The 23,541-nt window shown below is 39.7% G+C and overlaps 1 long non-coding RNA gene across 7 annotated transcripts in view; it reads right to left on the bottom strand.

Moving 5' to 3' along the window:
- Positions 1–256: 256 nt before the first annotated feature.
- The window catches only part of LOC146812329 (uncharacterized), a 431,626-nt gene continuing 408,341 nt past the window's right edge, over positions 257–23,541 (bottom strand). For 6 of the 7 annotated variants that reach the window (XR_014965917.1, XR_014965914.1, XR_014965919.1 and 3 more), the window contains one exon: positions 257–620. This is a non-coding gene — a long non-coding RNA (uncharacterized LOC146812329). Of the gene's footprint in view, positions 621–18,304; positions 18,368–23,541 lie in introns of all 7 variants that reach the window. The other variant, XR_014965913.1, reaches the window with a different exon arrangement.

Below are 23,541 nucleotides of genomic sequence, written 5' to 3' on the forward strand. Positions count from 1 at the left end.
CTCCCAGTCAGCAGGAATTACCCAGACACACCAGTATGCTTGAAATAAGTTTTAATGACAAAATAACACGTTTTGGCTTTACACCTTGTTCATGTTCATCAAAAATCCAGTATTAATCTTCCATATTTAAATTTATCTACCAAAAAAATAAAGAGGACTATACCACAACATTGTGATTCTGATAGCAAACAAAAGTGACGGCCATCTTAACATGGAAAATAAAAGCGTTCTTCTCTGCTTTATAATTAATACCGCCACAGTAATTATACAGCAATTCTATTAAAGTGCTGTGCCAAATTTAAAATACATATTTTCAATACTAATCTGTAAAATACATGATGTATTCGATCCCATCATCAAGATCGTGTGATTGTCATCAAAACGTGAATACAGAGCCACATGATATGTAAATATTCTTGTAATCACATATTGTTACACAAATTTCCCCCCAGTGGGCAATTGTAACAACTAAATAAGTCATTGCAACATTTCAGTCCTACCCCAGTGGGCGATTAGCACAAAAGTTCATATAGTGCATCAGAGGTTATTTAACAAAATTGAAGACAGATGGTTCCATATTAGTTACTATCAACAAAAGAAGAAGACGAAAGTCCCTGCACCTGTGTGAAAAAATAGAAATATAAAATGTTACATATTAAAACATTAAAACCAGTTGTAAAGATTCTGCAACAATATTCCTAATTTCCTACATACTCAGATGGACTGCAAGTTCCTTGCTGGAATTTAAACCCTGTGGCAGAAGGGTTTCAAAATCAATAATATATTTAGATTCCAACTTGCATAATGTTAGCTCCCGATTTCCACCCCTTACATTTGTATTGACAATCAATTACCATCATTCTTAACTTCTCATTTTAAAAATGGCAATCAACAAAATGTCGCGCCACTGGATAGTGCCTGTCATTGAGCCTAATAGCACGTACATGCTCAAAAACTTGTTTCTAGCACGATGTATAGCCCTTCCTATGTACATTTTATTACAAGGGCAAATTAAAGCATATACACAGTAAGTGGTGTTACAACTCAGGGGTTTCTTAACAAATTCTCTTCTCAAATTTGGTACTAGGAACTTTGTGCAATCTGTACTGTTACTGCACACTTTCCAATTCTTGTAGCAACAAAAACTTGGATGCCCCACACTATTGAGCGTATCATCTCTTGTAATCAGGTTAACACTCAATTCATCGCATAGAGATTGATAATAGTCTATGTAAACATTTGAACTGTAATCCTCAGATAACTTTTTTTTAAATCAGTCATTAAAACATGCCAATGTTTAATACCTTGCGCACTTCCTGTACTTGGTGGGAAAAAGTTGTTATAAACCTTATATTCTCAGGACACTCGTACTGCTAGGTGTAATAATTCATTTCTGGTCACTGACTAAACTCTTTTACTAGCCTGATCAATGATCTTTTGGCTGTACGCCCATTCCGCAAAATGTTTACAAAAGATTTCTTTTACAGAAATAAATGCTGTTTCAGTACTACAATCACGTTTTGCCCGAAATAATTTCCCATAGGGGACACTATATATAAGGTTAGAGGTATCTGCACTTCTTGCACTTAACAGACTATTACCTGCTGTTAATTTTCTAAATATCTTAGTCTGTAGCTTCCCTTCCTCTATGCTTATCCACACATCTAACAATTCAATTTCAGTTCTACTGATGTGCTCATTAAAAGTCAAATTGCAAGAGTTGATGTTCAGCTTTCGCACAAAACTTCTGGCAGATTCTTCATCACCTTTCCAAATACAAAATATGTCATCAATAAAACGCAGCCACAGGACAACATAGCTTTCAAATTCCTCCCGCCGAGCAGCCACTTGCTCCTCCCACCAGACCATGAATAAATTTACATAGCTGGGGGCGAAGCAGGTGCCCATAGCTGTTCCCTGTGACAGCTTGTAGATGGACTTGTCAAAGATGAAAGAATTGTTAGACAAAAATACATCATATCTAAAATAATTTCAGTGTGGAAGAATAAAGAAATTGAGCGTGTCTTCAAGAAGTATCTCACAGCTTTCAAGCCCAAATCATGCTTAAATGCTCGTGTACAGGCTATTGACATCCAAAGTTATAAGGGTATACTCCTCTTTCCAATGGACGTCATTAATTATTGTTAAGAAATGAGTGGCGTCACGTAAATATGCTGGCAACCCCTTTACAAATGGTCTCAGGTAATGGTCAATAAATCTTGAAGTATTTTTCAGTAGAGAGCCTATTGATGAAACAATAGGCCTTCCAGGAGGATTCTCTGCATCCTTATGCAGTTTGGGAAAAAGATATAATACCAGTATTTTAGGATGGGTACATTTCAAATAATTGAACTCTTCTTACTCTATGAAACCCCTCTCTCTCCAATCTACTAGCATGTCCCCAAATCTTTTGTTGGATCTCACTACTTCACTGTTGTTTGAAGTGCAATAACAATTGGCGTCATTCAGCTGTCTCATTCCTTCAGTTAAGTACTTAACTTTATCCAGAATAACCACATTCCTGCCTTTATCCGATTGGCGGATCACAATAGAGCTATCTGTTCTTAAATTCTCTATTGCTTGACTCTGGGAGATGGTGATATTTCTCCTGCAGGTTGGTAAAGTCCTGTACCTAATCTTCCTAAGATCTTTCAATACTCCCTTTTCAAAGGTTTCAATAGCATCACATTGAACATTAGCTAAAAATACTGATTTTGGTTTAAAAGTACTTCCTGGATAAACATCAAATTCTAGATTAAAATTGTGTAGATTCAAGACAGCATCTTCATGATGATCACAATATTCATCAAGTGTTGTAAGTGTATGCAATATCTCAACATCATCAATGTTCAATTTACTGAACCCTGTCATTTTGAGAGTTCCCCTTTACATGCTGTGTATCAAACCACTTTGAGTTTCAATTTCCTAGAAAAATAAAACAAATCAATTCTAGTCCGTGCATAATTGAGGTTTGTAGAAGGACAAAATGACAAACCCAATGAGAGTAGCTTCTTTTCTTCCAAAGAGAGTTTTCACTGTGACAAGTTCACCACATTCATGGTTTCACTTTCCTGCCCCTTGTCATCATTCCCACGGGCTTTGTTTTGTCGCTTTTTCCTTCTTTCTTTTGCTTGCTTGTTCCTCGAGTTCTTCCTCTGCTTCCTCGTCCACTGCCTCTCTGCGCACTTTGTTCCTGGAATTGTTCTGTCCTTCCTTGATTTAACATTTGGAACTGTCATAAAAAAATTCTTCTTTTGGTTCTCATGGGTAGTGCTCTGACTCAAAGCTGAAACTGAGACATCGGACGTGCTTCCATCTGAGACCTCACTCTCACTGATTTCAATTGTAGTTGTCAGTGCCACTTTTATCTCTACACGACCACTATCCTTATTTTCAAACATGTGGTCGTATCTTTTGTGAAATGTTAAAGTCCGTCCTGTCTTGTAGTCCTTAAAATCACGAAGAAACTTGCGCTGCTTTTTTGCAGTAATTTCCTCTTCCAGTTTACCCAGACGTACCATTAGGTTTTTCATAAATTCCTCCACTGATTCTTTGGGCACCAATTTACCAAACTCACTAATAATTCCATCAATTTCCTCAAGGAGTTTACTCCTGTCCTTAAGGGCATATTTTACCAAGATACGCATCATTGTTAGAGAGCACGAGGTAGAATTGTTAGACTATTCCTCCAACATATCCAGATCCGCGTCTTCATACGTTGGAATTGTAAATATTTATAGCCCGCGAGGATCTCGCTCGACATCAATATATCTTTGGAGAAATTCCGCTCCCCACCATTTGGAAAGTTCTTTCTTGTGTAATTTTTCCAATTGCTGATATAATGTTTGAACTTTGATCTCTTCCGTCATACTTTGCATTACAGTTAGTGTGCTGCTGCCACCAGCTCCCATCTCAGTAAAAAATAGTTTGTTTGCAGTTTCCTTCCTTCTGGCTTCTAGACCTGCAGCCATTATTACTTAACAATCGATCTTTCACAAGCATGCAGGTGCCTACTCTCCAAAACCCCTAGGTCCCGTAATCCTATCTGCTTCCAGCCCCTTGACCTCTAACAGGCACCCAGCGCACCCAAGAGCCCCGTAGACGAGCTAAACTCACCACTGCTCCCAAATGCCCACCGTGTCCTCTGAAGCGGTCCGACAAGTGAATGCCTCAGCAAGGAAACTCTCCCACAGGCTCCAAGTGCAATAGACGCCGCTCTGCACAGCCGTGGGGATTCATATTGTCGAGTGCTTCTCTGTGCTAGCATGTCTACATGCACTGTTTAAAAATGTTGAATGGGCTGCTGATTCCAACAAGTCCAAAGTACCTTGAAGTACCGGTCAAAAAAGGGGGTCAGCCTCGTTCCTTTTAAAGAACTGTGTAATATGTGCCAACAGTAGCGACCCACATGGGGGGGGGGATCTGAACTACCGGTCCCAGCATGCAATGTGTTCACTCACCTGAGTGTGATTGGTGGAAATTTGAATAAATGGAGGGAAAATACTGGTGCTTCCTGGTTTGCTGTTGGTTACAGGGGGAGTGTCCATGAAGAAGGGCTTTACCCCGAAACGCATCGGACATCGAGATAAGTGAGGAGAGTGTCTGTGCAAGTTGTTTCTGTTTTGTGCACTACCCTCCTGCGAGTGCTGTCCCACTCTAGGGGCAACTATTGTTCTTTCATTACCTACTGGCGGTCGCCAGTAGGTAGTTATAGTTAGGACCACGTTTCATTAGGAAATCCGCAACATTCTATTTTGAATAACTTTGGCGCCGGTCGACGAATCCTCGCGTATTTTTCAAAATAGGTGGGGCGCTACGCTCCGCTCCTACCCTGAAAGTCTAGGGTGGATTAGTCAAGCGGGGGCTGAGATAAAAGGGGGTTCCCAAAACGCGTTTTTCCCATGCATTTTTCCATAGGACCTTTAGACAGGGCTACAGCCCGAACGGCTGAACAGAATTACTTGAAATTTGGCAGAGAGGTAGTCCCTAGGTCAAGGAAGTGCCTTTTGTAGGTTTGGTATAAATCTGTTCAGTAGAATCTGAGAAAATAGCCTTTTAATCAATATATATATCTGTGGCAGCTTACCGTGCGCTTACGGTGCGCTTACCGTACGCGTACGGTGGCGTGCGCGAGCACGATTCTGATTGGCTGTTAGATCTTTTAAACATTCGAATCGGTCGAAACCAGGAAGCGGCGGCCGCCATTTCGTGTGTTTCACTCAGAAAAAAAAGAGTGATATCTTGAAAAGGGGGCAAGGTGGAGAGTTACAGACCCCCTAACATTTGTAAGGGGGTCAAAGAAGGACAGAAAAGTTCAAAGAAAACATTTATTATTTTTTTTTAAAAATCGCGGGGTACGCGTACGGTAAGCTTACCGTACGCGTACGGTAGAAAAAAAAATAAAAAGAGAAATAAAATTCAGATTTAAGTGTTTAGATATTAGGGGGCTCTAAAAAGAGCCGTTGTGTTTATGAAGTGATTTTTTAGTGGTACCTACAAGTAAGTACCGATGCAGAGTCTAAGGTTCAAGAGGAAACCTCTGTTCCCTTCATCATTGAAGTTCACACCATCTCCTCTATAAATGTCTTGCATGTCGTAACGCAAGTTGTTGTGGTAAATGGAACCCATACCATAGTCACGGAGGAAAGCAGAAACAGATTTGTTGACGTGCTTTCTTGCTTTGTCAATCTGCGGACAGAAATGATTGGACCAGTTCCATTTTTGCCTTTGGCATATGTTAGAAAACACAAAGGCAGTTTTAGGGAAAAGTGAAAACAGTTGTGCAAAGGTGTCCTTCATAAGCATTTCCAGACCTACCCCAGTCAAAGTGCCTAGGTCATTGCCACCACAGTGCACTATTATGAGGTCAGGGTGTTGGATTTGCATGAAGGATTTCACCAATGGCATCAATTGGTGCCACTTTAACCCTCTCTGACCAATCCATTTAATGTCTACATTTGGCAAAGCAAGGTCTCTCACCATACCTGTTTTCTCTGCAAACTTTTCACTCCAGAAAACATAGCTATGCCCTACAATCCACACTGTGAACATCTTCCAAGGAGATCTGGATGCACTCAGGAGGTGTAATTCAGTAGAATGGGAAAATGAAATGAAAGACAGTTTGGAAATGGAGGAATACATATTTTTTTCATTAAAAAAAAGAACTGATTGGCTGTTTCATACCATTCTAGAATAAAAACTAGGCTGCATGTGTAAATTAATAGAAGCATGTTTTGTATTGGTACAGAAAAATGTGTTACCAAAGAACAGTACTTTGGATTTGCTGTTAGGTTTGAAAAGTCAAGCACTCTTGCTCTGTGGAATTGAAACATTGTTTGGTGAACTGCTGACCTAACTCCACACAGCAGTGTTCCATGAGCTGTTGCTATGGTAGCAGGCAGAAGTCAAGTTGGGGGAAGGGTACTAGGCAGAAGTCAAGTTGGGGGAAGGGTACTTTTGGAAAAGGGTTGGTTTTCAACCAATAGAAAGAGAATAGGAGAGAGGTGTAAAGAAAAGAGATCCTGGCTCTGATAATCTGCTGTTTGAGTGCCACATTTCTTTCACAGCTAACTAATTTTAAAGGTGAGTTTAGAGTTTGAGAGGGGATGTATATGGTAAATTAAGAAATGAATAATAGAAATGGAATTCCTTTTGTTGAAGTTGTGTTTATCATTTTCTGTTTTGGGAGAAATTTAAATGTGAGGAACATGTAAAATAATATGGACTATGTTTTCACGATAAATTAAGGTGTACTGGTATAAAAAAAGAATAGTTTAAGGGTTTGAGGTTGGACTCAGTAATGCAAATACATTCAGCATCACGAAGGCTGGTTGCCCTTGCTGGAATGTAGGCAGTCACCCAGGTTACACATGGTGGTGGTCTGAAAAAGCAGTTTGGACATGTGCTTTTAAAAAAATCTGAAAAGTGGATTCATAATGTGTCAGTCTGTAAAAGTGATTATCACTTGTCAAAAAAAAAGAGCAGTAAGTGTGCTTTCAAATTGGCAAAGAAATTTCGTTTTGTGACTAATGTGAAAACATGACTGTGTGCAAAGAGGAATTATAGGCAGAGATTTATTGCGTATTGCTCTGGTGATTTCACAGTTGCATTAGATGGAAAGGGGGAGCCATTTTTTGGTGCAGAAGCAGACTCTTAGCACACACCCAGCTGCTTACCATGTTGAATCATGCACAGTATTTACAAGCGAGTGGGGTTTGAGGTTTCAGTCAGTAATGCAAATACATTCAGCATCACTAAGGCTGGTTGCCCTTGCTGGAATGTAGGCAGTCACCCAGGTTACACATGGTGGTGGTCTGAAAAAGCAGTTTGGACATGTGCTTTTAAAAAAATCTGAAAAGTGGATTCATAATGTGTCAGTCTGTAAAAGTGATTATCACTTGTCAAAAAAAAGAGCAGTAAGTGTGCTTTCAAATTGGCAAAGAAATTTCGTTTTGTGACTAATGTGAAAACATGACTGTGTGCAAAGAGGAATTATAGGCAGAGATTTATTGCGTGTTGCTCTGGTGATTTCACAGTTGCATTAGATGGAAAGGGGGAGCCATTTTTTGGTGCAGAAGCAGACTCTTAGCACACACCCAGCTGCTTACCATGTGGAATCATGCACAGTATTTACAAGCGAGTGGGGTTTGAGGTTTCAGTCAGTAATGCAAATACATTCAGCATCACTAAGGCTGGTTGCCCTTGCTGGAATGTAGGCAGTCACCCAGGTTACACATGGTGGTGGTCTGAAAAAGCAGTTTGGACATGTGCTTTTAAAAAAATCTGAAAAGTGGATTCATAATGTGTCAGTCTGTAAAAGTGATACAATTACATTTTAATTATAAATTAAATTGTTCGGTGGGACAGGTAAGTGAGAAATTAGAAGGTCTCTTTCTTCCACTTTATCTCAAAAAGATTTTTAAAAATTAGTTATTAATTTCTCAAGGATCTTGAGATGTGGTAATTGATTTTTAGTGTTTTTAAAAAAAAAAAAAAAAAATACGCTTACCGTACGGTAAAAAAAAAAAAAGTTTCAAAGAAAAAATAAAAAAAAGTTGAGAGGTAAGGTTGGCTCTTATAAGAGCCGTTGGGTTCATACAGGGATGGAGGAAAGAAAGAATGGGAGTATTATGAGCGTCTACAAACATGCTGGTCTATCTTATTGTTAATAAGGGTAAGACTGATCTCCCCAAAAACAATAAGACCACCACATCTTGTACACCTCATTTCAACCCTCCCAAATCGAGGGTTGATGTCCACAGGAAAAGAAGAAGGTGATGCTCCAACATCAGAGGAAGGGCTCAGCTGAGCTGCCGATGATGTACTCGGCTGAGCATCTGAGGCTGGGCTCTGGTGACTTACTGAAGAGTTTTCTCCAGTATGTCGAGCAAAGGTCCTTGGGTGTCTGTCCTGGAGGTGTCTCTTCATAGAGTGATTTCCAAAGGAATATTTCTTCCTTGGATTTCCTCTTGATAAAACACGACCACAAAGTATGCAAGTGACCAATTGAGCATTCACCTTTTTCTACCCCTCTGGAAAAGTGAAATACTCCCATACAAAAGAAGTCTTTTGTTTCCTCCTTCTCTGGATCATGGTGGTGCTGCTAGCCTCACTCTCAGAAGAGGTCTGCTGTTCTGCCATTGTATCCCAATGTCAATCCAGCTCCTGCTCCTAGAGAATCACAAGCAGAAATGAGGGGAATGGGTGTGGTGTGGGAAGAATCTGGAACTGAAAGTAATTTCAACCAATAAAAACTGTTCTTTGTAAGTCACATGAACTGCCGTGCGCGCACGTGACGCTTACGGTGCGCTTACGAAGCGCGTACGTCACACTCGCGCATGCGCATTACACGCCCCTGCGTAACCGCGACGTTGCTTCCGGGTGTACGCGTACGTCACGCACGTATTGCGTATCGCGCATGCTAATTACACGCCCCTGCGTAACCGCGACGTTGCTTCCGGGTGTACGCGTACGTCACGCACGTATTGCGTATCGCGCATGCGCATTACACGCCCCTGCGTACCCGCGACGTTGCTTCCGGGTGTACGCGTACGTCACGCACGTATCACGTACGCGCACCGTACTTATGACGTACGAAGCGCGTACCGTCAGCTTACCGTACGCGCACGGAAAAAAATGCATAAAAAAAAAGACTTTCCATAATGCAGGATATAGTACATATATTATTTTATACAAAGGCTTACAAAAAATGACAAAAAAAAATTTGCATTTAAAAATCCGTACAAATTCACTGAAAAAAACATGGGTTTCACACACGTTATAGTTAGAAATTAGCATTTTAAAAACGTTGCAAATTCACTGAAAAAACAATAGGTTTCAAACATGTTATAGTTAGGGATTAGCATTTAAAAAACCTTACAAATTCACTGAAAAAAACATAGGTTTCACACACGTTATAGTTAGGAATTAGCATTTAAAAAAACCTTAGAAATTCAATGAAAAAACCAAAGGTTTCACACATGTTATAGTTAGCTGGACATTTCACTCGTAAAAAACCAATGAAATTTCCCCGTTATAGTTAGTTCAGCTAACTATAACTCGCGCGCCCGCAATGCACTACTGATGACGTCACATATTACATCACTCATGACATGGTCACTGACATCACTCATGACATCACTGATGACATCTCAAATGACATCACTGATGACATCACTGATGACATCATCCTTGTGAAAGAGTAGCAGACCTCTTCTTCCCCTAATATAACCTTTAATACACACATTCAAAAATAGAAACTAAAATGTACAAAATAATGAACATATCAATATCAGTTACAACAACCTATTCAGTAATTCAAAGAACCACATACACATCCACTCATTCACCAACAGTCCTCTACAGTCACTCATACATGTACTCACTCATCATATGTATTCATACACCTATACATCCTGTTACACAACGCCACTCATCCATAGAGTTACTCACACATATAGTTACTCATGCTAATAAAGAATCAAACATCCATTTACTTGCATATACAGTTATACACACACCACCACACCTACTTCTACAGAAACTTACACATACTTAGTCTTTTAAACAATCACTTATAGAAACACATACTTATTCATACAGGAACTCTTTCAATCTCTCACTCTCACATATACTCACTTATATACACCAATAGTCACATATACTAGTTAAAAACATATGTAGTTACTCATGGAGACACTATTGAGACAGTCATTCACTCACTAACACACCCATGCACACACTCATCCACCCATACAGTCCTGCACACATGCTGTCTTCAACACATACAAACAGTGAGTCACTCATTCATGCACCTATGCACTACGTAATACCCCCCACCGAACCATACAGACACTCAGACACTCATACTGACAAAAACCAACTAATAACCTATATAGACACTCATGTAGCTACTCACCAACCCATGCAACCACTTATACACAAAGTAAGAAACTGATACAGATATTTTCATATTTAAAGATTACTCAGTAAGCCATTTATTCACTATGATACACTTAATCAGTCAGTTACACTAAAAATACCAATTTATTCTTCCATTGACCTTGAGATATACATAAATATAAAACATATTTAATTTTCAGAAAAACACACAATCACAAGGATGATGTCATCAGTGATGTCATCAGTGATGTCATTTGAGATGTCATCAGTGATGTCATGAGTGATGTCAGTGACCATGTCATGAGTGATGTAATATGTGACGTCATCAGTAGTGCATTGCGGGCGCGCGAGTTATAGTTAGCTGAACTAACTATAACGGGGAAATTTCATTGGTTTTTTACGAGTGAAATGTCCAGCTAACTATAACATGTGTGAAACCTTTGGTTTTTTCATTGAATATATATATATATATATATATTTCACAAATCCCTTTTTACAAAAGTAGGTTGGGTCGCACTAACAAAGGGTTTAAGTTAATCCTTTTATTCCTTATTTCACAGGGTGAAAGCCAAATTCAACACATTTCGATCCATCCAGAGACTTTGGTCACAAATCTATATATTCCATTTGGTATTCTCTTTTGTGCCATTATCCTGACCAAAAGAAGGGTGCTGTGTGTTTCCTGCATGGCCCATTGTAGTTTAGCCTAATTGTGCATGCTGTAGGCTGCACTTTGCATTGCACACATTACTATAATAAACACACTTGCTTTTGTGGAACATTCTATTTTCACACAGAACCTGCATATGTTTTCATGTTCTGTTCTTTTTCTGAGATTTAGTCAGCACACCATAGGCAAGGTCAAATGACAATGCCCCTTATTATTTTCTTTGGTCAGGCACTAGCACCTAGATATAACATGAGAATGCAGCTGTTTATGAGCACACGTCTTGTCATGTAGATGAGCCCAGAGGTCCAAAAAGCACACTTGGAGTGAAATTTAAGACAAGAGCACTGCGTCAACTGAGAGGTAAAACATCTGTGTAAGGTACATGGTCTGAAACTAATCCCAGAGACCTTTGACATATAATAATATAGCTTCAGTAGAAGAGGAGTGTGTTTAGGCTACTCTGTCGTATAACATGACAGGGCTTTTCATGGTATATAGTTTATTGAAAGTGATAACTGTATTTTTAGTCTCCATTTGCTTTCTAATTGTTGCATGAATATTGCATTTTAGTGCATGATAATTTAAATAAAAAATCTAAACCTTATTTGTGTCTCTTGTTTATCTAATTGTATGAAAGTGAGAGAGCGGAAGGGTGTGTCCTTTTAAGGCGACCCGCAAGTGTCATGTTCCACTGTGACTCCTCCGGCCTTGAACGATGCACAAAGGGTTCCACACCCGGATGTCCCCGACTCTGGATTCAAACCACCACAGAGCACTAGGGCAATCAGGTGAGGGAAAGGGATTAGGAAGGGAACAGCGGGGAGAAGGATACCTGCAACAAAAGACTTACATAGATAACAATGATTAAACAATAGCATACAAACAGCGCTACTCTCGTTAGGTCTCACTAAATGTGTCTCCTACATACATCACACATACACCAAATCTCTATAGGAACACTCGTTCGCCAGCAGGGACCTTCAGAGTAAAGCACCATCCATCAGACACCAATACTCCACCCTTTTCCTCTCCCTTTTCTGCCCCAAAATAATATCTAATTACTGCTGTGCCTTCCAACAGTATCCAGCGTGTGTAATTCAAGAAAAGATTCGACAGTCTAGAATGAGCCTTTCTAGGCGCTTCACACTGCCCTCCCTAGTATCATTACGAGTCATGAACCAAAGGATACTGAATGAAATTAATTCTGAACAACAACTGAAACAGTCTCGCCCGTGATTGCCTCCTCGCTTCCGTGGTTCGTGTCTGTCAAGCTTTTGAGATGCACTCCCAGTGTGTTTTAGGACAATGCCGAGCAATTCAGGGGCTAAACACTTCCCCAAAGTCCAGACAGTCGAGTGTCAACAATCTTAATGCAGGTGCGGCGGTGCTTACCTCAGCGCTTCGCAGTGGTCTCCCTCCTGGCAGGAACCTCGAACAGAAGTTCACAACAAGCCTCTCGAACCACGGTCGGCTTCCAGGAAAGACGAATTCGGAGTTGCGGGTGTGGCGCGGGGGCTCTTCCTTCAGCGCTTCGCTGCGGTCTCCCGACTTGGAAACCGCCAAAGATTTCCAGTTCCGGGGTGGGCGTTGGAGCGCTTGCTTCAGCGCTTCGCTGCGGTCTCCCGACTCGGGAACCGCTAAAGACTTCCCCGTCTTCCTAAACTCTGCAGCCACAGGAGAACTCTCCTTGAGTTCAAACGGAAATTGGCAGGATAACGCGCGCCTCTCAGCTCGCGTCCCCGAGCTGTAAAGCAGTAGCCATGCCCTCCTACCACCGGGTATTCTGGGCTTCGTAGTCCCGGTTTTGACCACAAAGTCTGGTAGGCGCCCATGCTCAGCGCCTGACAGCAAGTGGGTTAAGAGTGTTGTGTTCTGGGTTGCAAATTCACTTGTCTCTCTGGTAAGGTTAGGAGGGCAAGTGAGGCACTATAGCTAGTTGGACTCTGGCTCATAGATGCAGCGGTGGTATGATGCCTCAGTCCATAAATGCCAAGGTTCTATGGCCCCAAGCATAGTGTTCCTGAACAGAATCCCTGAAACACTTTCTGTTACACACTGTGACCTCATAGCATTAAAAATACACAAGTCACTATTTCCCACTGTACCATCCAAGATTTAATTCTTTGGCTCTCTTATTACACACAGACCTCGGCAGTGCATTGACTAATAGAGGTTTCATAATATACTATAGTGCATTTCCCACTAATAACTTTATTTAATTTTTAATTTAAGCGGTCTAATATTTTATATGTAGCTACTCGACTGTGAAAGACCTAAAAACTTTCAGAATATTCAGTTTTTAGCCACATCTTTGACCCCATCCCATATTCCAACTTTCAAAGCCCTCTAGCCCCCCCGAAACATGACTGAAGTCAACAGCAGCAGCAAAATAATATATAAAGGGGTCAGATTTTGCTGAATTATAGGTGTCTGTTTTCAAAATGTTAAAAATAAAAACCTTTTTTGAAATACTGTTTGGAAGAAGATAAGGGACCACTTCCCCCCCTGGAATTAAAGAAAGCATCCTATTTGGACCTTACAATTCGTCATTAATGATTGTAAATAGTATGGTTTAATTAGGATGAATGATGTTCAGCAACCCTCAGTTCTATACAGCTGTAAAAACCAAGCCGTCAACATCGCATAAAAAAATATATGGTTCTCCTCGGATGCCTTGCACTAAAGTTGCAGCCTGTGCCATATAGCCATTATACCCAGGACCATTGGAAATATGCGATTGCATGGCTGCAATGATTTCAGCATAGTTATAGATTTGCCACATAATAAATCATCTAACATAATCTGCTGATTTTAACAAAATACATGTTTTTAATACACAAGAGGTTTAAAAGTTACTAAAAAGCAGCAACACATGTTGCTGCACAGTAGAAGGCCCTTTGCAAAGCTGGACTGGTCACCTTTTTGTTGCTTATTGCTATATTTGGGTGTTAACCTGGTACTAATGAGGTGCAAACACAGATTGACCGTTTCTCTGAAGAAAAACAGGCCCACCCATCACATTAGTTGAGATAGGAGTTATCTGAATACGTTTTGTCAAACATAAAATACCGCTGTGCATTTTTAGTGAATTCTTTTTGGGTACTTTTTTTCTTTTTTTAAGTGTGTGGTAAGTCCCAGTCACCCACTAACCTTTGGTTTGCAAACATTATTTAATATTATTTCCCCACTGTAAACATTATATGCCATTTGGTTGTCGATGATCAGAGATTTTTTGGCAGGAGGGTGTCCTAAAGATTGAAAAAATGATTGACTGCGGGTCTCACAATCAAAAAGTTTAAAGACCACTGCTCTAAGCCCATGGGACTAACCAAAGTTATTTTGAAAAAAAAAAAATATTAATTATTTTCACCACAAACTATTGTGTGCAAGATCATAAATGCAGGCAGGCTCAACTCACAGACAGGACAGCAATATTCTGTTAACATAGTAGTTTTTCAGTTAGTGGCTACAACAGCATTAAGATGCCAAACACTGAGCCGCCAAACACTGAGCTGGAAAAAAACTGCAGCCAAAACAGAGGCATTAAAAATAGGAGAGCTGAAGGTGAAAAGTTAGAGGAGAACCACACCAAAGTTGCCAGGTCCAACAGGCAAATACCCAACCTCCCCAAACAAGTCCTCTCAGCTAATAGTACTAATAAAGGGGAAACACATCTGACTAACTTGCAATATATGAAGTCAATCACAATTATAATATTCCCAAATAAAAAGTAGATTTTAGGATGTATAGATGCCAGCCGCAACTCAAAACTAGCCTCCTTGCAGTGGGTTGTCATGTAGCTTTTGAATTTACATATCCAAGGAATTAAGGCATGCTCAGTTGCACAAGGCATCCTACCTTCTAGGCTGCCCCAGGGAAAGTGATTTCTTACCATTTTCCTAACTTCTCATTTCAGGCTACCTATATCTCTCACTGTCGCTCTATCAGGTGATATCTTTGTAATTTCTTGCCCAGGGTTCCCAAAAATTACTGTTATTTTTGAGTGACATTTTCTGAGAGTTTAATATCGATAAAATGACACAAGTACACATGAATCATGCCAAAGTTGTTACCCAGGATCCTTATGAATATCTCTTAAAGCAGCTTAAAGACGCCCAATAACTTGTTAGACGAGAACCCATGCTCTAAGCCTTTGTGACTAAACAAAGATTTTTAAATAAACATTATATTTAGGCAATGCATAACAAGCCAATGAGGTCTGACAGACAACTCAGAGGTGGGATAGCAGTGTTCTGTTAAATTATTGGTGGCAATAACAACATTAACATGTCATCAAAAGAAATCCACCACATTAGAAAGAGTGTGCCACTAAAAAGAGACTACCAAATAGTGAGCCGCCAAATAGTGAGCCGCCAAATACTGAGCCGCCAGATACTGAGCCGCAGAACACAGCCACCAAAAACGAAATCTCTAAATAAAGCATGATTGGCATGGTTCTCCTATAAATGTTAGCCTTCAAAGATGCCTTCTGAATGCCTGTTCCGACCCAATTTAAAACCTGGCTGTTTTCCAAACCTTAGCCTTGCTGAGAAACTTACTGCTGCCTACAGTCCGTAGCTTCGGGACACCCCCGTTGGGGGTAGCTGCACGCTATATATGCTCCAAAAATAAATAAATAATGCCAGGTCTAACAGGCCAAAAATCAATCCCCCCCCCCCCACCACTAGTTCAAAAATCAAGCCATCTCAGCTGGTAGTAGTAATAAAAAGGCAATACATCTGACTACCTTGGAATATAATAAGTCTACAACTATCATAATATTCCCAAATTAAGAGGCTGTGGCAGCAGGGGTATGTCTCTCTGAAAAGCAAACAGCCTCCTTGCAGTAGCTTGGTATGTAGCTTTTTTATTTACAGTTCCAGTTATGACATTGATGAAGCTTCAACTATGCCTGAATAATACATCTTAATGGGCAGTTGCTCAAGAAATCCTAGTTTGTAGGCTACCTACAGGGAAAGTGATTTTTCATCAGTTTCTTAACCTCAGTTTTCATGCTAACTCGATCTCTTGCTGTTGCTCTATCCACGGTCATCTTATCAATTTTTTGGAAGCCAGGGCAAAACGTTGCAGTGATCTTTGAGTCACATGTTCCAAGAGTTCAATATACAGTTTAATGGCCTTGAATTTGTAGATAGTGAGTCATAAAATTGAGTTTTCGATTAGGGGCAAAACTCCATAAAATGAATCATACTAAAGTCCTTTCCCAGGATCCTTATGAATCTGTCTTAAAATTGCTTATAGATGCCCAGCACATTGTCAGAAAGGATTGCCATGTTCTAAACCCATGCTACTAAACTTTTTTTTCAAATATATTTTTATAATAACTTTTCAACAAAAAACAATGTCGAAAAGACAATAACCCTGGAAAAGTTTTTGTGAGTTCAAATCTCTTCCATTGAATTTTCTGAAACACAGGATAAACAGTACATATGCATAGAAGTACAGTGGTAAAATAAAGAAATATACAGATAGAATGTAGCAACACTCTTGGAGTAGGGATTCAGAGAGGGGGAGAACAGAAGACTCTGTAGGATTTGACTTGAAGACATAGATGCCATGTTGTCATTTGGGTTTTACAAACAACAATTATCTACTGTAAGTTATGCAAGTCATAAGATTCATCTTGTTTGGTCATAAACACAATACATCACAGTAATCATGAATAAATATTGAAGATGTGGTAACCACTGTCTGCATCTTGATTCAGTTGAGGAGGTAATGGGAGTACCACCAGTAGAGATGATATAAAGGATCTAATCCTGGCTATGAGTTGGACATAAATCCTACACATTAGAATAAAAAGTACAAAAGCCCTGTGTGGGCGGAGAGGAGGTAGAGTATGTGTTATAAGATAAATAGGCTGTGAAAGAGAATGTCTTAAGAGAAAGTAACATTATCCTGAGATAATTGTTTACGGTGGCTTGTAGCTAAGAAGCTTGGTGTCCAATGAGTCCCAAGTTGGTGCCAGGGGGAGGGTTTTAGTGTCACATCATCAGCACCTCTAAGGAAGGTGATCCATTCTTGCCACATTCGGAAAGATGTCACCTTGAAGTTCTTCCAATTATGTAGTATCAATTTGCATGCTAGAGTAAGCATTAGGTCTAGTAGATGGGGATCACCCTGGAAGACTTAATTCAGAGACAGAACAGCTGTATTCTGTTGTAAAAATTGAGGTAAAGTTAGTGGCAATAACAGCATCAACATGCCCATCAAAAGAAATGCCAAATACTGTTGGTCTACCCATTGCCATCTTAATTTTTAGAACTCTGGGCAAGACATTACTGTGATTTTGAGTTATATTTTCTGAAAGAATAATATACAGTTCAATATGTGGGCTAGGCATGATCAGAGGTCGCACTACACAGTTCTCCGCACAACTTTAAGTTTCACGGGTGGGCAGAGTTTCCTGATACACCGACTCATGTTGTGTTTTCCATTCGAATGCACTGCAGAGCAAATCCTTGAGTTGCAAATCATGCGTCAACAGCGTCAATCTTGATTTCTACTGTTAATGGTGCTGGGCCTGTTTAATCCCTCTTTAATCCGTATAATCATCTGTACTCCTAATTAATCTACCCCTCATTTTTATTTATTGTATTAGTGTGTGTTTTTGTGTCTGAATTTCTTTTTAATTGTTTTCATGACTACTTTTTACTGCTTATTTTTCCATTTACATCCTTATTTTTTCTTTTCTTACTTAACCTGTTTCAATATTGTTTAACCCACCCAGCGCCATGGCCAGCAGGGCGAGCAGCGGAATGGCAGTGCCAGGCCTGTCCGAACAGCCAGCAGCAGCCACCTACCATGTGGGCGGCGCAGCTGCCCAGGTATTAAGGAGGTGACAGCATTCGTTTTTTGGGGAGTTCCACCTTCTCTCCATTCTGGCAGCAGACCTGGCAGTGGATACCCCCTGAAGCAGCATAGAGAGGAGGTTGTGCTCCACTAAAGAAAATAATGCTGCTACCTCCTTTATACCTGGGCAGCTGCGCCGCCCGCATGGTAGGCAACTGCTGCTGGCTGTTCATAGACAAACAAAAAATGGTTCTGTCGGGTGAATACAATTTCTTTGTATCTCAAGGAAATAAATCTTCAACAAGCGCTAGAACACAGATAAAGCTGTGAAATCATGCATAATTGAAAACAATTAATCTTTAGTTTTTCAAGCTTTAAAATACAGTATTTTTTCAGTACACAAAGACTTAAATTAATTACCATAGGTAGAGGCTGTCAGGTAATTCAATCAATCGAACGACACAAGTGACAATTATAGTGACACTGTGAATAAAGTGCAAAAGTGGCAAGATCAGTGTATTATACAAAAAAGTGATAATCATACATGATGAACAAATATTTATACATACAAGCTTTCAACAAAGTCCAATTTCAAAGAATAGCCTAAGCATCTCCAGCTAAGGAATTAATTCACGATCATTTTGAGCTAGGAGACCAATAGAAAAATGGACAATTAAAACCGTCGACGTTTCGACCCTATCTGGAGCATTAATAAGTGATGGTCAGTACGGGTCTTCTTCAGGACAAGGAGATGAACAGACAGCCTGCAAGGAAAGGATTCAAAATGAATATGTGTTCACCATGCTTTAAATGGCAAAAAGGCAGCACATAATGGCGAAATGACTCACCGAATCTTTAAATTTGATAAGTGTCCAAGGGAGATTGAGTCAATATCAAATAGCCCTAGGGAGGTGAAAAGGCCTGATTAATGTGCCATTCTACACCCAATATGCACAAAAAACAGAAAGAAGCAAGAATGAAAGATAATCCATACCTGGATTAAGATGAATACTAGCACAGATGAAGTGCAAACAACCACCAATGATGTTGCGTATGAATAGAGTAAAACGGAGGCTCCTTCCAATTCTGTATGCATTTAGTGTATTCAGAACGTAGACGACTCTAGAAGTCTTTAAAATGGCTGTTGCTAAAAATAGGGAAAACGGAGAAACCAATGTAAAGAAATAAATCATACATGGCAGTGGGCTTAAAAATGAATAAACATGGCCCCGTTGTCAAGTAAGGAAACATACCTTGAACCCTTGAGCTTGAAAATCAACTCTTTAATGCTCTGGAATTCAGAGCGCAATGAATGCTGCCTCTAAGCCTTAATATGAAGTGCGTTACCAGTAATCAATCATGGATCACCAGCAAAGGCTGTAAATTGAAACAAAAATATCCTGAGTGTGGAATTCCAGATTTAAAAAGGAGGAAGAAACTTCTTTGGTGGCATGCGTGTAAATTTACCTTAGTCAGAGCTGACAGGCGACCGGAAGATGTATTCCGTGAAAGAGGTCGCTCGAAATGCCTGCTTATGTCAGAAATGGTGCGTCCCAAGAACGTCCGTGGCTAACGTGCATGAGGATGTGCAGCACTAAAACCGGCAGCCGCCGGTGTGGATAATAGAAAAAAGACTTTACGGTTCACTGTTGTTGGTGAACCACTGTGTTTCATGAAGTATAGCGCAAATGCCGGCAACATTGTTGCGCTTACATTATAATTAGGTGACATAGTTGCGTATTACTTAGTTTCAATGAATCTAAAATGGGAGTGCAATGCTTGATGGTGACTTTAGAAAGCTAATACATTTTGACATCCAGCTATCGCATCAGGAGGCTTTAACTAAAACATATCAAGTTAAAATACACAATCATACATAAAAAAGGGCATTAATTGTACATTAATAAATTCAAAATCCACAGTTAAATGAATGAAAAATAAATTCACTGTAATCACAACAGCGATAGTAATATTCCCAGTTTTAGTCTCCGCCTGTTAGTGAACTGTAGGAAATAGAATTGACAAACAATATACATTACTCATTTGAAACAGTGAAATGTTGATCAGCTAACAGACCAGGGTGACAGTGGGTCTGCTCTGTGAGAGTTAAACTGATGAATAACGTATTCAGGTATGGGAGCTGGATGTACAAAGAAAGGAGAATTAGCTATTTCTTAATAGTGCCATTTGTTTGTATGTCTCCTCCATTTCATTTAAACCAGACCCTCCTGTTTTCAAAGAATGAATCCAGTTACACTTCTTGAAATTCAACAGCGACGCTAAATTACCCCCTCTGGGATGTATATGGACCTTCTCAAGAATAGTCCACTTCAAGCTTTCAGGATGGTGTTCTGAGTCAACCAAGTGTTCAACCAAATGGTGCCCCTTGCATGCAGCATTTGATCCTACTGATGTGTTGTAGGATCCTACGTTTGTCCCACGTACAATTTGTCGCAGGGACATTTGATAACATAAATTACATTTGTACTGTTACAATTTGTAAAATGCGACAGGGTGTAATTACAGTTGGCAAAAGAAAAATTGGTGCCTTATATCATTAAAGGGCATGCTTTGCACCGGCCACACTTGTGGTGACCTGTCACTGGTGGCAAGCATAGTTGTGCCCTTAAATCAGGTAGTTTGGGAGTTTCTAAATAGGCACTCACAAAGCAATCTTTAATATTCCTTCCTCATTTGAAAACAAATAGTGGATCTTCAATGGTGCCAATTTCTGTTGCTACCAAAGTCCAATATTTGTTGATTGTTTTCTTGATCTCATGGCTTTTAGAATTGTAGGTCGTCACACATACCATCCAGTCACTTTCACTAGACTTAGGTTTTACTTCTAGGAAGGCTTCGCTGGGGCAGTACCATGCTCTTTTCTTGGCACGTTTGAGTAAGCCCATCGGATATTCCCTATCCTTCAATCATTGTATCAGTATATCTTATTCCCTAAAGTAGTCAGATCTGCTCAAACAATTGTGGCATATACACAAAAATTGTCCGTACGGCAAATTGTCATGGAGACTCCTAGGATGGTTTGAGTTATACTTGAGCGAAGTATTGCGTTCCGTCTCTTTCCTATAAAGATTAGTAAAAAATCAATCTGTCTTCAATTTGCAGTGTGAGATCAAGGAAATTAATTGATTCCTTACTAGAAGACGTAGTAAATTGAATGTCGCTGGATCTACCATTCAACCAATCAAAAAATTCCCTCAATGATGCTTCACTCCCTGACCAAATCATAAAAACATCATCGCTATACCTCTTCAACATATTGATGTCATCTATGTGGAGGTTATCCAGATTATAGAGGTTCTCATTTTCATAGCGATCCATAAACATATCGGCTAGACTGGGAGTGAACCTCGCCCCCATAGCCACACCCTTGCACTGCAATTAGTATTGGTTCTGAAATATAGGTCTCCCAGCTCAAAATTATAGTGAATTAATTCCTTAGCTGGAGATACTTAGGTTATTCTTTTAAATTGGACTTTGTTGAAAGCTTGTATGTGTCAATATTTACTCATCATGTATGATTATTACTTTTTTGTATGATACACTGATCTTGCCACTTTTGCATTTTATTCACATTGTCACTATAAATAAGTGTCTCTTGCGTGGTTAGATTGATTGAATTACCAGACAGCCTCTACCTATGGTAATTCATTTAAGTCTTTGTGTACTGAATAAAATACTGTATTTTAAAGCTTGAAAAACTAAATAAGATTGTAAATTTTTTCAATTATGCATGATTTTACAGCTTTATCTGTGTTCTGGTGCTTGTTGGAGATGTATTTCCTTGAGATACAAAGAAATTGTATTCACCCGACCGAACCATTTTTTGTTTATTGTATTAATGCCCAGGTTCTGAGGAATACTGGGTTAACCCCGTTTGCTTTGCTGGCCGTCATAGACAGCGCTCGGGGAGGGTGCATCAGTGAATGCGTCACACGAGTCAGGTACATTGCATCCTCCAGTAGCTGATGCACTGCTTGGTGGGCATTCTTGACAAGGACAGGAGTTGCTTGACGTGGTCTGCATACAGATCCCGGTACCTATATTTGTTGTGTTGCTTATGCTCTGCAGGACAACATTTTTTCCTCAAATAGCATGTTGCTCACACTCAGAGGTAAGTTACGTTAATTTTACATTAAGATTATTATGTGATCAGAGCTACCTAATCAAACTCATTTTCAGCGCTCGCTTTGGCTGATTAATTAAGAAGCCATTTCAGAATCTTCTGTCCTCCTGTCATCATAGTGAATCAGTGATATCATTGAGTTAGTGCTCTGTGAGTTTCTTTATGTAGCTTGTACAGTTGCATATATGCATTGCAACAAGGGGAGACTGAGTTTGTCCTTTAGTGGGGTTGAGAAATGAGAATACAATAAAAGATCATTCATTCATTGCAATGCATTAGTTCCAAATTTAGTTTTGATTAAGAACATTTGGAAGAGAGATTTTAGGATTAGCATGGCCAACTCAATGATTGCCTATAGTTTTAGTTTTGAGGATATTGACTATCTGTTTTAGAATAATACAGTGTGACTGTGCTTGCGGGTTATAAATTTGTGAAGGTTAACCGAATCACTCGTCTATTTTAATTTTTTTCACCGAAGTAGGGCAAGAAGAGGGATGTTGCAGGGGTGGGTCCCGGAGCAGCTGGTCAGGAGGCACTGACCACTGACACCACTGCAGAGGGCTCTGCTAACCCAGTAAGTCCTATTATCATTTCCCTAATTTGGGGTTTAATGATTGTTGTGATCTTAGGGTAGAATCTTGGGGTATTGGAAAGTTGGTGCTGGCTTCCAGGTTGGGAGTTGCTGCCTGGAGCTTGGTATTGCTGGTGGGAAAATAAAGTTGCTCTGACACCCTTACCGGACTTCTTTACAGGAGGGAATATGAACCCACGCATGCAAAGCACGGTGGATTAGCTCTTTATATCTGCCTAATATGCTACTTTTAAATTTAGCCTTGTTCATTTTTTTTTTTTTACACTGTTTTTTCCAACTCACCTATCCGATTTTAGTTTCATTCCTGTTGTCTCTGCATTTTTTGTTTCCTTATTTCATGTTTTTTTTATTTTGTGAGCTGACTTTTTCTTGTCTCTAGTTCTCCTATATTCTTTTTTGTTGGTAATCGTTCCCTCTCCCCTCTATAGCTTTTGGTACTGTAAGACTAAGAACTCATTTTGGGCACTTTTCGGTCAAATGTTAGATTAGGAGCAAGAAAATTAAAGCCTTCTCAACAAACATACATGGTGAGTATTATTGAAAATACTAGCTTACTTGGGCCTGCAATCTTCACAGTGAAAAAGAGAGTGGCCATGGTCATGGACCTCCGCAATGTTTTGGTGTAGAATTAATTTATTCAGTATACCAGCAGTTGCCATGACAGTGCAGCATGGCTGGTAAGTATGAGGTCCCATTGCATTTGCCAACCAATACCATATGTCTTTCATTGATCATTATTCTGAGCCATAATATTCATAGGTTATAGTTCTGTCCCTCATTATGTAAAGTTTTTAGTTTGCTTCACTTCCTTGCTTGTCTAATATATAGCAGTTGTATTTTTTTTTATTGAAAAAATTAAGGGGAGGCGTATTTGGCATAACAGCATTAAGTTATCCATCAAAAGAAATACACCACAATAGA

The sequence above is a fragment of the Triturus cristatus genome, chromosome 7 (genome assembly GCF_964204655.1).
Source record: "Triturus cristatus chromosome 7, aTriCri1.1, whole genome shotgun sequence".
NCBI lineage: Eukaryota > Metazoa > Chordata > Amphibia > Caudata > Salamandridae > Triturus > Triturus cristatus.